At 29.2% G+C, this 15,460-nt stretch overlaps 1 pseudogene; it reads right to left on the minus strand.

Moving 5' to 3' along the window:
- Positions 1-14,836: 14,836 nt before the first annotated feature.
- Positions 14,837-15,192, minus strand: LOC145843111 (histone H3.3-like; annotated as a pseudogene).
- Positions 15,193-15,460: the final 268 nt, after the last annotated feature.

Here is a 15,460-nt window from a genome sequence, read left to right on the forward strand (position 1 = left end):
AATAATTTTGTTTTTGGAGTTCAAATGTCCATTGACTTCTTGAAATATTGATTTTCAAATTAAATTAGTTTACAAAATACTGAAACTTAAAGAAATGCGCAAATAGATTTGTATTTACAAGCAATTGCTGATACTTGTTTATAGTTAGATGCAGTTTAACTGTGACAACAGGTTTCACAACGCAGTTTAAGTATAAAAAGTTAAAGATGGTTTCTAGTTCAAAATATGAAGCAAAAGCTTGTTCTGCTAGAACGCAGTTACTGTTAGTTTAGTAAAAGATTTAAAAGTTTTTTTTAAGTCGCGAGTCGAGACCAACACTCAATAGAAAAAAAACTTCCACGGGCGCAGTTGTTTTAAAATTATTGTAGTAAATAACATAGAAAGACTGTTTTAAATAAAAAATGTGATAAAACAGGCAATAAAATAGTAATAGTAAAGGGTAATAAATAAGTTAAGAACCTAACTGAAAGTTTTTTCACAAAATCATTTTGACAAGTTAAATAAAAAAACTTCACCTATCTTTTTGTTTTTGTAGATAGTTTTGTTTTGTTTTAGCTGAAAAGTTTAGACACTGAGGGCTGCATTTGGCATGCTTGCCGCAGTTTGCCCATCTGTGACTAATTAATCTTTATTAACCATGCTGGTTTTAAAAGACTTATCATGCATTTTTCACGTTTTAAATCTAGTTAAAAAAGTTTTCCGTCGTGATAAATAAACATTTCATAAGCCTTTAATTAGAAAAAATAATTAGCAATAAAACTTTGTTTTTAGTTCAAATAAAAAGCTTTTAAGACTGCTAGCATAAGTGTGTAAGTACATCAGCTTTTTATCAAGGATATTCATGCGTTATCATTAATTCGTGCATACAAACACTATTTTTCAAAGATTTATTTAGTTAGTGTTCAAAAAATATTTTTTGTAATTTTATAATAAAATAAAAGTGATTTAAGTATTTCAATATTGTATGCCGAGTAACATCACCTTAAATTATAAACCTTGAGAACTTTTAAACTTTTTATAAACTTTATTTTACATCAATGCAGTTCCTGTGCAAACTGTTGATTTTTCGCGTACATTTTAATAAATAACCACTATTAGAGTATAACAAAATGTATATTTTATTATTTTTTAAATGACCGCAAGGGGGCGTTAGACGATTATTTATCTAATCACATAATAAAACTCTAACAATGTTTGTTTTTACGCTCAGTTTAGCCATAAGACCGTGCGAAAGGCACACCAAATCTAAGACTTTAGGACATTAACTAGATTCAAGAACTTTTTTATGATTTTCATTTTATAATATCTTTATATGTATTATTGTATTGTGCTCAATTTAGCCATCGTTGTGCATGAAGCACGACGTATATTAAGACTTTATATTATTAGTAAGACCTAATTTTGTATTTAAGATTGTGACATTCAGACACTTTAAGAACATCATTAAGAACATATTTATTTGTAGAACTTTGTGTTTACTTGTTGTGTTTATTTTCGCACTTTTATACTACTGATATATTAGCTGCTTTATCACTTCTACTTTCGATTTGTCACATTAACATCACTTTTTCAATAAACTCACTTCATTAAAGAAAATATATATATTAAGTTTGTTACATAATTATTAATTAGTAAGTTAAACCTAATGAGTAAGGAAATGTAGTAAAAGCTTTAAGAACTAAACGTTAAAAGCGTTTAGCACAAAAAAGAGGACTTCTCCAATTAAAGGTAGTTCCTACTCCAGGCCTAGGACTACAAAATAACAATCGTGTTTTAGTCTTTCTTATTCGGAACATTACCATTTGTCATTGTCAAGTATTCGTTTTAACTAGTTAAACAAAACTTTGCATGATTACATAACTATAAAGCCGAACCTAAATCTATTATAAAATTCTAAAGATATTTAAGAAATGTTAGGTTGATCAGTAATTCCACCAAAATGTAACGACGTCTTAGTTTTTAATTCAACAAAAAAAAAATATCTCCTAGTAATTTATTTTCACTATAACACTTTCTATTAACCTTATCATCTGAACTAAGATCTTTTATATTAGAAAGTTACCTTAGCTGCCGATAACCGAAATGTTCTTCGTGCACCAGGTTCTAAGACTAAATATTTTAGCGTTCTTTTGTTGTTTAATAAACTATAACTTACATAATGGTAATCTAAACAAACAAGCAGCGCTAATTCGTTTATAGTAAAAAAAATATCAGATCATCAACAATATCGTAGTAAAGAAGAGCCAAGATTTTTTAAGAACTTCCAGTAGAACAAAAACAGCAGTGTATATCATTTGATTAATACAAAAGAAATCTCTCGCAAAAAACAATTTTAAAGTATGAAATTAATACTATGAACAACTACACTAGTATTCAGTACTTACTTTTTAGTTATTTCACAAGTTTTTTTCAAGTTTCATACACAAGATAAACTATTAATTTACTACAGACAAAAATAAATGAAAGAACATAGAATTGTTATTAATTATTTAGTTATTGAACATAAAACTGCGAGATTAGTCTGTCGACTTATGCTTCACGATCCTAGTTGGCCCACAGACCGCAGTTTGTCAACCCCTGATGTAATATATAGATAAAAAATTTTATCAAATTGTTTTATAAGAAAACCATATGTAATCGCTTTTTTATTACATATAGTCCTTTTTTTCAGGGGTAACACGAAAAAACAGGAAACTAGTAAAAACACACCACTGATTTACTATTAATTAGTTTTAAATTGTACTCGCACCTTTGAAAATAAACCATAGTAAATTTATAAAATCGTTATTTTTAACTATTGAAAACTTTTTTAGAACAAAAAGTTTTTGGTCTTTATTTTTTTTAACGATTAACGTATAAAAATATTTAAACAAATACACTTTTTAAAGTTTATTAAGATTATGTGAAACCAGTTTATGTAAACATCTACTTTGTATAAATATAAACAAATATATGTTACTTATGTCAAAGCAACCATCAAAAAAAAAATCGTGAGATAAATATTTCAAAACACAGGAATTTTGACAAAGGAGAAGTTGTCGAGATGCCCTACATGATCGCACGAGTCCACCCGCCACTCGTCTTCCACCACATCGTAACACTCGAGAGAGCACAAGATGTTTTTCAGCATCATCACTTCGGTTCCGATGCAAGTGGCGACGATCGAGGAGAAGGGCAGAGCTTCGGGCGCGTTGAGGAGGGCGAACTTGTTCGAGGCGCTGAACCTCGTACGTGAACCAGAGAGGACTGATGACGATCAGCTTGCTTCTCGCAGCCACCATGCTGTGCCGGAATTTATACTCCACCATGGTTGCCATCGGCGACCACTGGTCGGCGCCTACGTCGTAGGACTCCACGGAGTCCAAAATTTTTAAGGCGCCGTCCTGTCCGCCGGAAACCACCACGCGGCCCTCGAAGACGGCGCAGGCCGCGTTGTATCGCCTAAGCTCAGTGCCGGTTATTTCCCTCCAAGTTTTAGTTTTAGTGTCGAACTCTAAACACTTTTCGGCGACTCTTTGATATTTGTGGCGGCCGCCCAAAACAAGTATCTTGTCCATGAACGAGCACGCGCAGAAAAACACGCGGTCGTCGGGCATGTCGGTCGCTTCAGCCCAAAACCCGCCCGAGTAAACTTCCATGGTCTTTTTCCCGCGGTCGCCGCCGAAAACAAAAACGTCGCCCTTCACAAAAACGGCTTGGGAAAACTTTCGCCTCTTCGTCATCGACGGCAGCCTTCTCACCTCCCTCAAACTTTCCCCTCCGAGCTCCGCCACGCTTTTGAGCGTTCGGTTCGATCTCAGCTTCCGGCCTCCGCACACCAGCACCTTGAAGTCTTTTTGCTCGCAGTACCGGTGCGCGCGACTCGGGCGGGCTCCAACGAAGTTCTCCTCGCCGTCCGCAGCTCGTTTCAGCATCGCGAGGCACTCGCCGGCTTCGCAACAAAAATTCGAGCTGCGCAGGAGCCGCTTCAAGGCGTGGCGGGAAAGAAGCCGGAGACGGACTTTCAGCAAAAGCGTCTTCGCGTGCCTCGCCCGTTCTTTTTTGCGGTGAAGCGACCAGGCGTTGGCGGCGTTGAACACCTCCAGCTCGGAAGTCACGTTCAAGTCGGAGCTGTGGAGTATTTCGGTCACGCGCTCGATTTCAAGCTCCAAGAAGTTGGGGGTCTCGCACACCATGGCGAAACAGCGGCTTATGTAGTTGAACGCCGCGTTTGAAAGGCGGGGAAGGTTGAAAACTTTGGAAAACTGGTAGTAAGTTGTCGCGTTTTGAACGCAGAGTGTTGCTTGTAAACGAACGGACGTTTTGCATTCTGCGTTTAGAATCAGCTTGTGTTTTTTTGTTGTGGAAATGCAATCATCAACACTTTTCTTGTTCTTTTTACCTAGAACAAAATTATTATTTTTAAGTAAAATAGTAAAACAAGGGTTATCAGTAGTTTTTTGAAATACTTCTATGTAGTTTTTGAAATCAATGTTTGGCAAAACACCTGAAGAATTTTGAGTTTTTTTACTGATAAAAATAAATAACTGGTTGCATCTAAACCTTAATACTGTCTGAGGTACTTAAAACTTGTACAACAGTTTCATTAAAGTAATAAAATAACAAGTTTTAACCTACTCAACTATTTATGTTTAAAAATAATAACTGGTTTGTAGAATACTGTCAATTAAAAATTAATGTATTATTGAGACCAATTTAAAGTAAGTACATTTTGAAAAAATTACTTTACTAAGAGTAAGTAAAGTGTCTTGGTTTCGATATGTTAAGAAAAATTAATTTTTTGTTTTTAATTAAGTAAAATTAGTTTTAAAGAACTTATCTGAAAAAGACTACTTAAGAACTTGTTTGTTTTTAAACATGACTTGTTTTAATTAAAGTATAAATAAAAACATTGCGAATTAAAGTTCCAGTCATATAAACCTTACACTAATAAAAAAATTGTTAAATCAACCGACTTTGAAAAGTAATAAGATTTAGATAAACTAAATAATTATTTTAATAAATTTATTTATAGTTTATCAAGTGCTTACATACAAAACTTATCGTATGAATTGCTTGTATTCTTAGACCTAACTACTTATTGAAATCGATAACCTAATTAAGTTTAGGTATTAACTATTAAGTTTGGAGTTGATTGCCGAGTTTTTCAGTTTTTGTATAATCTATCAGTAACAAGTTAGTTAGCACTAGAATACGTAATTTTATCAATTTTGTATTTATTATATATGCTTAGTTTTTACGTTTAAAGTAAGTAGGAAATAAAATTAAATTAGTAAAGAATTTTTACTTATAGTTAGAGTTTTTATAAAAATGTAGTTTAAAAGTGTCAACTTTTTTACATTAATTTTCTTTAAACTGACAATTTTTTAAAAATAGTACACTGTTTCTATTAACCAAATTAATGCAGTGTATTTGCATAAAAAATATTTTAGCGTCTAATATCAAAATTAATACTTCTAATACTCTGGTTTCTAAAAAAACTATTCTTTAGCCAACAATTGTGCAGGTCTGCACTGTAGACTCATTAACTTCTACATTCTACAAATATCGCAATGAAAACACTGACCGAGGTTAAACATGAAATGTATAAAGTATGATTGGTGAAACTCTATAACCGGTGCGCAACGTTATTTTCTTTGCATTGAACGTACTAACTTAAAGTTATACCACGAAGATTTTATTTTGTAGTACAAAAACTTAAAACTTTAAATGAAGTGACTTACAAATAGCTTTACTAAAACTTAGCCTACAAGTTTTAAAGTCTTTTATAAAGGTTTATATTGAAACCAAATCAACTTATTTGCTTTTTCATAGAGTGTAAAACTTAATTAAAATCTTTCAACTGTTTAGTTTTTGATGATAAAAATATTATTTATCTTAATAAAAACTCGAAACAATTAAACGTTGTCAAAAGAAAGTTATCTCGGTAAAATTCTCAAAAAAAAAAAACAGAATTTAAGAGCTTGAAACTTAAATAAAGACTTTTAAGACTACTAATTAAATTTAAATCAAAGAAATGTTTAGAATACATTAAAAAAATTGTCTGCCTTTTACTTCTATTGTTTGTCAAACACTATCAGAACTTTAAACGTATTAATCAAACTAAACAAAATGTCTATGCCACTTTGAATAACAGAAGCAAAATTTTCAAATTCAACTTCGATTGTTTGCCAAACATTTACAATATTTTAATCTTATAAACCAAACTTAACAAAATGTGTATGCGACTTTGAATAAAATCTCAAAGGGATACCATTTGAAACTAAACATTTAAAACAGCTTTACTTGTTTCGGGAAAGAGGGCCTTTACTCCACTGCTTTTAGAAACTCTTTCCTTGCACACGTCCACAAAGTTTCTAAATACTGAACTTGTCTGACTTAAGCTGCAAATGCATTTTTGTAAATTATGTGTTTTGTTTTCCTCTGAGCCGCAATTCTTTCCATGCTTTTTTATTGACACCTGTTGATGACGCTTTAGCGGTGAAGTGTCCATTATTATTTCAATTTAGGCTGTAAAATAATGTATTATATTTTTGTTGAGTTTTTTTAAACCAGTATACAACATATTTTGCTCAGATCACTTTGATATGTGACCACTTGATGTATACTAAAATGATGGTTACTTCTGGTCATAACTAATTACTAAACTTTTTAATTTCTATTTGATAAAAGCTATATGCTTCTTTATATTAGTTAGATACCAAAGTTGAGCAAATAAAAAAAAAGAAGCAAAATTAATATTATAAAAACTAAATTTAAAAAGTTTAAATTACTTCTAAATATAATTTACATAAAAACTAAAACTTAAAAATAAATCAAACTCAGGTGGAAAATACATTAAAAACTTTACAATTTAAGAACTATAAAATAAAATTTTGAATTTATTTTTTTTATATATTTTTCAACTAAAAACTTATCAGTTTACATAAATAACATTTAACTTGGTGTTGAAAATTATAACTTATAAAATAGTTTCCTGTTTACTTTAGCTGGTTCTTTTAACAACTGCTTCTCAACTGAGACACCCATTATTTATATTGGCGTGGTTGTAAATTCAAATGTTGCGTCAGGTAATTTACAGTTGCGTCAGAAATTAATGTTCTGGTTGAATGATTTTGCTCGTAACTTTCTCTATAACTTACAGAATTGTATCAGATATACAGTTTTCATGATACTCGAACAAATGTAACAGCATGTAAAAGATGCCATAATATTTACAAATCGTCAGATAAAAGGTATCTTAATTTTTAGAAGATTTTTATATCTGGTGTTTTTGATTTTTATATGGCCAAAGAACTAAAAACTTTATTGAGCAGCAGCTCTAGTACCTGGTACCTGCAAGCTAGCCAAAATGTTGGCTTACAAAGACTTATTGGGAATGTCATACAAGCACCTTTGTATTTCTTTGTTTTAGAGTTAGTAATGCCAAAAACCATACCATTAATGCTGTTTACACAGTTCCATTCTTTAAGAAGACCCATCACTTTATTACAAACTGTTTTGGCTTAAATATTTTCTAAGTTCTTTTTTAATGAAGAAACTCCTAGAAGTTATGTTGTTTTCTTAAGACAGAAACATATAAGAGGTTGCCACCCTTTGATTAAAAAAAACCCTAAATGACCTTTTAAACTGTCTTACGTAATTATGAATTTTTTTAAACACCAAAAACAATTAAACTAAATTTTCAAAATCTAAACTTTTAATAAAACTCGGGTCATCCTGAGTTTAAAAAAAAATTAAACGAGCCTGATTTATCCTGTAATTTAAACTGTCTTGAGTTATCCAGAGTATACCTGTGTGTGGAAACCCTGTACTGTAGTATTACATGAACTAACTAGCTTAGAATAAACTAACTTGTTTTAGTGAAGCCATTTTTGTTAGTATATTTTCGTAGGTCCTTTTTCAAGAAACCATTACTACCCCTACTCTCTCATATTTTAATTGGTCAAATTTGAGCCATTTTGTTCAACTCGACATTCAACCAAAAAAATGCAACTGCGCTGCACACAAGGAGGTTACAAGTATTTACTTTACAAAAAAACAAATTTTGAGTGTCTTCCTGGTGAAAATAAATATTTAATGTAGTAGTCTTTTTTTGCTCTTTTGGTTTGCTTCTACTATAAGAAACCAATGAAATTACAAACTTTGGTTTTTCATATTTTAAAAACAAGCTTATTTTAAATAACTGTAAAAAGAAACTTATAGCTTGGTTAAAGTTCTACAAAATAAGGCTAACTTACAAATAAAAAGACCCCTCTCGTTTATCTTTTAAAACTGCGATGTAGAGCGTAACTTTAAAAAGTGTTCTGCTCTAACAGGGTTATAGCTAGGAAGCTATTATTTTTGTGTTGTCTACTTATAATATTTGCCACATACAAAAAAAAATAAGCTAAGCAAAATTCAAAGGTCGGGGCAACAGATGCACGCACACTGTGTAGACTACTGATCTAAAGTAAGTTTTGAGTAATTTCCGGTATATCTAGTGTAATTTTTAAAACTCCCCTCAAATATAAATAAAATAATTTTCTTTTTTGCTCTTTATCAGAAACTCCGGAGTCCTTTGACCACTGGTGGGATCAAGCTCGAGTTTTGGAGCCAAAAATAGCCTGTTTTGAATATATTTACTTTCATTCATAATTCTGATGTAGCATAAAAACACTTATTTAAGTTTATATAAATACTTTAAACTTTTTAATAAAAGTGTGTAAACCTAAACTGACATAAACAATTAAAAACTTGTTCTTTTTTAATATTTAATATACTGTTTTAATAATAAATATCCATTTTAGTTAAATTAAAGGTTTGAGGCAGCTTAATCATCAAGACTACTACAAAAGTATTTTATTTAAATTCTTCTATAAGAACTTTCAAGAAGCTTCAAAAAACTTGTAAAAACAGATTGTATACAGTAAACAACATCTATACTCTCAGTTTAAAAATAAATATGTATACAAAATTATCGATTTAAATTTTTCTATTCAATGTTACTTTCAACTAGTGATGTACCGGACCCGGATCCAAGTAGTTTTTTCAAATTAGAATCCGGCCGGATCCGGAATCGGATTCTTAATATTGTAAGTTATTTGTAATGTAAATAGTATAAAAACTACTATGTAAAATAATGCAATTTTATATAACTAACTACTAACTAAGTATAATTGTGTGAATTTTATCTTTTATGAGTTATATCTAACTATATCCTTTTGCATTTTGAAAAATTATAGCTTAAAAAAAATTAAAATAGTTTAAAACAGTAAACTGTAAACATTTGAATAAGATTTTTTAAAACTGTAGGAGGAGATTGATTTTTAATGAAATAGTTTTTTTTCGCCTTTTTAGTTTGCGCCTTCTATAAGGAACCTATTGAGCTGGCCGGCTTTAACCCCTTGTATCTCGAAAATTACTTTGAATTTTGTTAAGCTATAAAAAGTATTTGGTAGCTAAGATTAAAGTTTATTACACAAGATCAACTTGTAAAAATCAAGGAGGACCCCCCTATAGCATTACCAATCTAAAATCAATTAAAACCAAGTTCTTGAACAAAATTAACTATAAAATAAAAAAAAAAATTGAAAACTGGATCAGCTCAAACTCATTCAAAATCTAAAAGAAATTAGCCTGAGTTTTTCAAAAAATTTTAAAACTAGCCTGAGTTATTATAAAAAAATCAAACTAGCCTGAGATTTTCAAAAAATCCAAAAATTTTCAAACTAGCAGGGTTGCCACTGTTTAAGTCAAAAGTACTAGCTAGAGTCAGGGTTCCCACCAAAATTTCAAAAAATAAATCTAGGGAAAATAAAACAAAAATCTAGGGAAAAATTATCAAAAAAATGTGTCTAAAATAAAAGAAATCTGTAGTATTTCCTTAATTTTATTCTAGTTTTTGAACTTTGCTTTTTTTAACTTGAAACTCTAAAATATAAATTTACTTTATCAAAAAAATTATGTTACATTATACATATATCATAGAAATTGGTCCAGCTCTAAAAAAAGTAAAATCTAGAGAAATCTAGGGAAATCCATAAATTTTCAATTTTATTTAGGAAATTTAGGGTTGTTTTTTTTGAAAAATTGCAAAAATCTAGAGGTATCTAATGAAATCTAGGGATATGGGAACCCTGTAAAGTGAGTATAAACTAGTCTGAGTCAGAATGAGGTTTTTAAAAACTTAAAAAATTACTTTAATCTAATAATCGGTAGAACAGCTAGCCATAAGGTTGACAATTTGGTAGTAAAGTTTTAATTTTACAACATAGGTAAAGAATTGCATTTCTGAAATGTTTATTTCATAGTTTAAATGTAAACAAATGTAAATTAGTCACGTGTACAAAATGAGCCAATCACGGTAGGTGTTTAATTTTAACTGACGAAAATGACTCTTTTTTAATTTACACAGGGTTTGTTTTTGAAAAAATGCTTATCTGTATGCCTTTTTTTTATACTAGATCCGAATTTTTTTCATATCAAGATCCGGCCGGATCGGGATATCAGACAAAAATGGTAATATCCGGCCGGATCCGGACTCGAATAGTGAGTCCGGTACATCACTACTTTCAACCAAAATAAATATATCATGATTGCTATACATTCTGGTTAATTCAGGCTATATACTTCTTTTAAATAACAGTTCTGGTTTGAAACCAAAACCTTATTATATCAAAGGTACTGCACACATAATTATAAGGTGACTAGTATACTAAAAAATATTTGGAAAACCTTGAATTATTAATAACAGTTACATGTGAAATAATAAACTTAAAATTATAAAAGAATTACTATTATGTACAATAAGATGCTTCTATAGTATTCAGAATTTTATTTATTATTAATAAAAATAAAAATTAAAATACTTATTTAGTTATGTCTTAATTTTAGTTCCTAATACTAAAAATAGACAAAAAAACTTGTACTTAAAAAGAATATTTTCTATCAAAATTAACTTTTTAATTTTTAGTTAATCTATCCAGTAATTATGGTTTCAAAATAAAAAGTCCTAGTTGTATACACCTACAGATTAGTGAAAAAATTATAAGCAGCAACATAAAGTTATAAAATAAGTTTTTAAGTTTTATCTTAAAAAGTACATATACCAGTTTTTATTACTATGTCTCTAATAGGTTTTCTTTAAATAAGATTAATTTTCAGAACTGAACTTTGACTTATAAAAATAAGTGTATAGTTCAAAAAGTTTAAGACTAAAATACATCAGGTTTTTTTGAATTTAATATTTTCAAAACTCAGACTAGTTAGATATATTCCTAAATCTCAGACTAAAATCATAATATATTATTGACTTTTTCAAATTTATATATCTTTTTCTAGATATCCTAGATAAGACGTTAAAAGGTATCCGTGGTGTGCGACTCGATAACTAAAAGGGTTTTATCGTGCACCAGGTCCTAGGACCAAATATTTTAAGCTTTTTATATTTTTCGTTCAATAAACTATACTGTCTTTTTTTTATTAATTTATTTTTTAGCTTTTGTTTTTTGCCTAATTTTTTTTTTACTCTCGTGCAAAATTGACCTTTCTTTCAAATATATTTTTGTGCAATTTAGTCACCTCGTACAATTTTTTCTTTGTGCAATTTTAACCCATTACTGTTTATCTTGTACAATTTTATTTTCAAACTCAAAAGCATGGCCTATCTAAGCTTGTTAACATTTTTACAGAGTTAAATGATCACCTTACAAACTTAAGTGATGATAAAACAAATTATCTAATATAAAGACTCTTAAGACAATAAGACTATATGTGTTATGGTTTAGGTATTTCAGTTAAAAATAAATTTAAGATTATAAAAATGATAAAAAATCTAAGTTGGCCTTATATGTATAGCTTATAGTGACTAAAACTAAAACCAAGTAGAAAAACTAAAAGAACTAAAACTGAGGCCTGCGAAAATTATGAAGCTTGAAATTTTGCCTGCGAGGACCATTAGCCAGCCGACCCCTAAAGTTAGATTTTTGATATAAAGTAAAGTTTAGTTTATATTTTGAAAGAAGTACCTAAAAAATGACGTAGTTTAATGCGTTTTTTATGGAAAAAATGTATAAACTGTAAATAAGCTTTATAACTACGAAAGTTGCACGATTTGAAAAAAAAAAAAAAAACTAATCACTAAGAATCAGCCAATTAAATGTCTTTTACAAAAAGTATATTTGAATAACTTTACAACCCCTAGGGTTTCATATTAGCTTTGGAAACTTTTGACTAAATCACATATTGTTCCTATTTTTACAACATCAGAAAAACCATAATTTTAAAACTTTTTATTTTATCAATTTGTAAAATAACTGTTTACGTCTGCTATACGTTTGTATTCAAAATATAATTTATTTTTAAATTAAATTTGATTTTTAGGTAAGTTTTTAATTAAAACCAAGTAATTTATTTGCAAATCATTTAACATTTTATTTTCTAATATAATACAAGTTATTTACTAATTTTAATTAGTAATTTGTTTTTAGTTTCTTTTCTATAAAAAATGTTGTTAATTATTTGTTGTTTTTTGTTGAACACAACGTATAGTTAAATGTTCACATTGTTATTGTAACAGGACTTGGGTTTATTTTTAATTGTTTTTTACTAAAAATCGAAAAAGAACCGGATTATTGATATCTTGAATTTTAGTTTACTTGAATATTAAAATGTTTAAAATTATAATAATTTTATGTATCTAAGAAATTTTTGACAATTGTGAAAATTTCTTAAGAATAATGTTAAAAGCTACTACAAAATTAGGAACGGGTAAAAATTGCACAAAAACAAATTTGTACGAAGATAGTTTTGCACCAAGAAAAATTTGCACGAGGTGACAAAGTTGCACGAAAACAGTTGTTAAAAGGATAAGTTTTGCACGAATAACAATTTCACACAGAGGGCCATTTTTGCACGAGATTAAAAAATAATAAGAAAAATAGTAAAAACAAAAAAAGAAAAAAAAAACTAAAAGATAATTAAATAAAAAATGAAAAAAAGAAGTTACAGACTGAGGGTAAGGGTTATGGGTAAAAGTGATAGTAGGAATTAAAAAATATATAATAAAAAACTATTAACAAAAAAAAAAAATTAAAAAGTATATAAAATTAAATCAATTAAATTAAAAAAAATCTACCGACCGAGGATAGGCTTAAGGGTAACAGTGATAGTAAAAAAAAAAACATGAAATAAAAAAAAGTAAGAATAATTAATAACGAAAAAATGTTAAGTTCCTGATTGAGCGTAAGGATTAGGTTAGGGGTAACAGTGGTAGTTAAATAAATAAAATAAATGAAAAAAACTAAATTAAAGTAAATATTAAAATTGATAAAACAATTAAAAAAAAATCCAAAAAAAAATTCAACCCGTGCGAAAATGTCTCCGTGCAAAACTGTTATTTGTTATTTCAAAAATATCCCCTCGTGCAAAAGTGTCTTCGTGCAATTTAGTCTTCTCGTGCAATTTCGTCCGCTCGTGCAAGTTTGACACCTAAGCACAAAAATACTCCATTACTTAACACAAAATTGTGCAACCTCTCTTTAAAAAGTCTAAAACGCCTGAAGTAAACAAATTTAAAGTTTGAAAAATAAATGTCTATGTTTTATGAAAACTTCTATGATAGTTTTGAACCAATATAGTATATGTATTCAGATTCTAGTTTTAAATATAAATACTTTGCATTACAATATAATTAAAAGTAGTATGAATACTAAAAAAAAACTTTTCAGACCGCATTTTTTTTGTCTATTGAAGGACAAATAAAAGCGCTCACAATAACCGGCTCTAGAACTGGTGTGTCAAATATTTTTTAATTATCAAGTCGTACACCACTTGCATACTTAGACTTGTTAATTACTTAAAGGTTATTACATAAATAAAGGAAAATTGCTTAAAAATTATTAAAGAAACTTGTTATTTTAAGCATGTATATTTTCTATAGTTTATCATCTTTTAATTAAACTTTTTCTTATTTTCATACTAGCAAAAAAAATTAAATAAAACATTTCAATGCCTACAGAAAAAATAGTCAGTTTATTTTCACAAACATAAGCTTTAAAAATCTTGTGCTAAATAACTTTTATATTTTAAATTTCATGTTGTTTTACAAAATTTAAAGTTTTCCAAACATCCCTTTATCGTATAAATGTAAAATACTATTTAAATACAACTTTTTTGGTAGTTATAACTACGAACACACAAGGGGTTTTCCAATAAAAAAACATTAAAAAAACAAATGTAAATATTACTACTAACACAGAAAATATTAACAATTTAATTGCTGCAGCTCTAAATTATTCAATTCTAACACTATAATTACACAAACTAAAATTACACATTAGCTTAAAGGTTTGAAAGTAAAAATATTTTCATTTTATTTACAAAAAATGAGTTTGCATTATGGATATATTTTTTAAATCCTCCTTTAAAGTATGGAACTTTGTGCTAAGTAATAAACTCTAAGTTTGAATTCCTTATTTGTATTTTTAAATTTAGAATTGAATAATACTGAATTTCTCTTATTTTATGTAATCTAATTTTTACAAAAAAAAAAAAAGGAAATTTGGGTTGCTACACACAACCTTCCTTTAGAACCTTTTATAATGATTTAACTTGTCACAGTTTAAATTTATTATTTTAAACCTTACAACTTGTAGTTACAAGCATTGTTACTACAGTTTATAAACTTTGATAAATTATTTTTAAAATGTTTTGTACAACATGTTTCCCCTAAACGTTTACGTGACGCCCCTTAAGGCCGTTCTGCTATAAAAATCAAAATTTAGGTTAAAGAGGTTTATGCTAAGCTAACTGCTATTGTGGAAAATAGCTCATTTTTTAACAAATTTTCCGCGTTTCAGCTACATTTGGCTTCTATGCACAGCACAACACGGTAAACTTTTATTTTTCTACGTTTTTGCTCTACTGCGCATCTCGCAAGCCGTATGTCCTTCTGCATGCTGTTCACCCTCTTGGCATGGGTTGCGTACAAGTTGGCGTCCTCGAACATGGAAACCAGGTAAGCTTCGGCTGCCGTCTGCAACGCTTTAATCGTGGCAGTCTTGAATCTCTGAACGGTCTTGAAGTCCTGGGCTATTTTCTTGACGAGGCGCTGGAAGGGTATTTTTCTGATCAGCAAGTCGGTGGACTTCTAGTATTTGCGGATCTCTCGGAGGGCCACGGTTCCGGGCGGTAACGGTGAGGTTTTTTCATGCCTTGCTAAATTTTCGCAGGGCACTTGTAAGCATTGGCAGCGTTTCTTTTGGCACGAACTTTTCTTCCAGTTGATTTTTGATAAACGGTTTTTTTTTATAATGGCCATTTCAAACTGAAAAAATACTTTAATTATGTCTTGATCAATAAAAAGTTACTAACAAAATGTACTATAGTAAATGATAGTTGGCTAAATTTACACTAGTAAATGTAAAGATCAATTTATTTATCAACCTAAAATACTTATGACTTTTGAGTATTTAAGAGA

This window comes from Thalia democratica, chromosome 8 (assembly GCF_965202585.1).
Source record: "Thalia democratica chromosome 8, ktThaDemo2.hap1.1, whole genome shotgun sequence".
Classification (NCBI taxonomy): domain Eukaryota; kingdom Metazoa; phylum Chordata; class Thaliacea; order Salpida; family Salpidae; genus Thalia; species Thalia democratica.